Raw genomic sequence first — 3,731 nt, 5'->3', positions numbered from 1 at the left:
AAAAGCCTGCTGTTGTCTCAGTTAACTTTAGGTCACTATCAAGCTTTGAACAGAGAGAGGTTCAGCGAGGATATATCGTTCAAGCACAGCATTGCACATTTTCTGTGGAGATTCGCTAATACTAACATGAAGCCAAAAACCATGGGATACAGTTGGCTGTATTTTTATTTGTGTATTACTGAATTAGGTTATTTCTCTGTGGAACTCCAGAACCTACTATTAATGATCTCTGCGATAGTTGTGCATGGGATGGATAGAGGGGAGTTCTTTTCCCTCTTGCACAAAATTAGAACCAGGAGACATCCACTAAAATTGAGTGTTAGGAGAACTGAAACAGACAAAAGAAAACATTTCTTTACCAAGTGAGTAATTTATGGAACTCCTACCACAGAATGTGGTGATGGCACTTGGCCTAGATGTCTTTAAAAGGGAATTGGATGGATTTATAGAGGAAAAATTTATCACAGATTACAAACTGTGGTGACTATATGCAACCTCCCAATTTTTGATGTAGCTTGTCTCTGAGTGCCAGGCACAAGGGAGTGGCAACAGGATGTGGGTCTCTTGTTGTCTTGTGTGCTCCTTGAGGCATCTAGGTGGGCCACAGTGAGGTACAGGAAGCTGAACTAGACGGGCCTTTAGTCTGATCTAATGGGACTCTTCTTATGTTCTTTGTTATGCTAATAGGGGAACATTTCATTTCCAGTGCCAAACATGCTTATATACAAGAATATTTTATCTTTGTGACTCGGTGTAAAAAAAAGTTATGTTATATACAAGAATATTTATTCTTGTGTATATGTGTAATATAGTATACAAGAATATTATATTCTTGTTTATAAAGTTGTATGTGTGCTTTGACGCTGCTGGGGAAACCATTCAGTCCCTGACTCCTCTCTTCCTGCACAATGAATCTTTCAGTCAATCTGTCAGTTTTGTGTTAGCCCTAACTAGGGGTGGTTTCAGATCTGATCTCGGGACACGAGGTAGGCAAGTCTAATAACGTGGTATAAGCCTGGATTTTTTTTTTTCCACCTGAAAGTCCAGGGAAGCTGGGAGGATGGGTAGCAAAGTATTTTTTTTTTAAACCAAGCCACTAGATGGGGGCATAACTACAGAGCTTGCGTCCTGAGTACACTTCTGTACTGCAGCGAGTCATGAACTCTTTGCTCACAACAGGAGAGGAAACTGAGCGCTTTCCACATGTGCTGCCTCCGACGCATTCTCGGCATCACCTGGCAAGACAAAGTTCCAAACAACACAGTCCTGGAACGTGCTGGAATCCCTAGCATGTATGCACTGCTGAAACAGAGACGCCTGCGTTGGCTCGGTCATGTCGTGAGAATGGATGATGGCCGGATCCCAAAGGATCTCCTCTATGGAGAACTCGTGCAAGGAAAGCGCCCTACAGGTAGACCACAGCTGCGATACAAGGACATCTGCAAGAGGGATCTGAAGGCCTTAGGAGTGGACCTCAACAAGTGGGAAACCCTGGCCTCTGAGTGGCCCGCTTGGAGGCAGGCTGTGCAGCGTGGCCTTTCCCAGTTTGAAGAGACACTTGGCCAACAGTCTGAGGCAAAGAGGCAAAGAAGGAAGGCCCATAGCCAGGGAGACAGACCAGGGACAGACTGCACTTGCTCCCATTGTGGAAGGGATTGTCACTCCCGAATTGGCCTTTTCAGCCACACTAGACGATGTTCCAAAACCACCTTTCAGAGTGCAATACCATAGTCTCTCGAGACTGAAGGTTGCCAACATATCAAGGTCATGAATAGGAAGAGCTCTTGATGGGAATGCCAGGAGAGGCAATTTGAAGGAGGAAAAAATTTAGAGGGAGTAGTGACTTGATGCTGAAATAACTACACAGCAAGGTCAAACGGATGACGTGTTAATAAATTAATATAAGGGCATTAAGCACTGTGAAAGAATTTATTTGGATTTCAGCTCCGGGGAATATTGCTGCAGTTGGGAGAGCGAGCAAGTACTCATGATGAATTGGACAAATTATAAGCCAGCCTTACAGCAGCCTTACAGCAGCCGTTCAGCTTTAGTTTGGCAGCGCATTCTCCTCAAGCACTTTCCAACAATGGAAAGTATTTTTAAAAGTGCTTAGAAAAGGCCAAAGAAAAGAAAAAGATAGAGCTGCCTTGAGGAAGTGGGCCTGCCAGGGGACTAATATATATTTTGTTTGGTCTTTTATTGTACTTCTGTTTGGTCCCTGTTGGAACACCTGAAGTGATACTGTGTTCCCTTTGCATTAGACTTTCTGTGCCTTGCAATTTCAGGAAAGACAAAGGGGGGATAATTTGGTGGAAGTGAGGCCTGCTGGAGTCAAACTATGTTGCACAGCCTAAGGCTGCAATCTTAGGCAGAATTACTTGGAAATAAGTGCTGTTGAATTTACTTTGGAATAAACCTGTATTTAATTAAGGGAGGGGGGAGGCAAGGTGCGTTGGTTTCAGGCGGCCCTGTACTTGTCTAAATTGGGTTTGTTGCAGTCCTTGTGGGTTTAGCACTCCCCAGCATAGCAAAGGTTGATCTCTGTGATACTTAAGAAGAGCCCTGCTGGATCAGATCAAGGGCCCATCTAGTCCAGCTTCCTGTAGCTCACAGTGGACCACCAGATGCCTCACAGAGCACACAAGACAACAAGATATCAGTGTCCTGTTGCCACTCCTTGCACCTGGCATTCAGAGACCGGCTACTTCTAGAACCAGGAGGTATACTCATCATGGCTTGTAACCTGTATGGAGTTTTCCTCCACAAAATTGTCCAATTCCCTTTGAAAGGCATATAGGCCAGGTGCCATCACCACATCCTGTGGCAAGGAGTTCCACAGACTGACACGCGGAGTAAAGGCATTTTCTTTTGTCTGTTTGACATGCAATTTTAGCAGATGTCCCCTGATTCCTACGTTGTGGGAGTGGCACCTCTTGTGGGTGACGTCTCATGGAAGCCGAAGAAGCCTTGGAGGTATGTTGTCTTAACTCGGTTAAGCAACTTGATTTAACGAGTTATGTGGTTTATGGGCTGCTTCCTGTGATCTGTGTGGAATAGATCAGGAAGATCTCAGGAACAATACTCAGCTCAGACACAAGAGTTTCAGACTCCCTGGAGCTCTAACATTTATCTTCTTCCATATTAATGAGTAAATGTTAGGATCCCAGGTAGGATCCCCAAACAGCCTGTTTGGGGGGGGGGGGGACTTTTGAGTGGATGAGATGGTGATTCAAAATATTGTCACCACTGCATATTTCTACAATGTGGAAACTTTCCCACCTGTGTCTTTCATTCAGGTGAACAATGCTTCTTACTAATCAGTCTTTCCCCTATTTTCTGCACCAGTTCCCAATAATAGTCTTCTACGTATGTACATCTAATTCCACTCAGCTTTTCCAAACATACACAGTAATGACTTATTCATGTGTGCACAGTCTGACAGGATTTGTATTTTGAAACATTGATACTATTGTCTCTTAATCTCCTGTTTGCTTGGTTACCAGTTCCAGGTTCTCTGATGTATCGTTTGATGAATTGGCTGCCCCATTGCTGAAAAGAATGACCTTGCCCCATTGATTTCTGTGAGGATTGATCCTCTTGGACTAGCTAGACCAGTTTGGCTGGCTTGTGGATTGGCCTACGAATGAGAGGCGATTCAAATATTTTCCCAGAAAGACAGAAGCTGCAGGTGGCACGTGTAACTATTTGGCTTGAACTTTCTAAACAAGGAT

This window comes from Tiliqua scincoides, chromosome 7 (assembly GCF_035046505.1).
Source record: "Tiliqua scincoides isolate rTilSci1 chromosome 7, rTilSci1.hap2, whole genome shotgun sequence".
Classification (NCBI taxonomy): Eukaryota; Metazoa; Chordata; class Lepidosauria; order Squamata; family Scincidae; genus Tiliqua; species Tiliqua scincoides.
The sequence above is the reverse complement of the archived record's forward strand: the minus strand, read 5'-3'. Positions refer to the sequence as shown.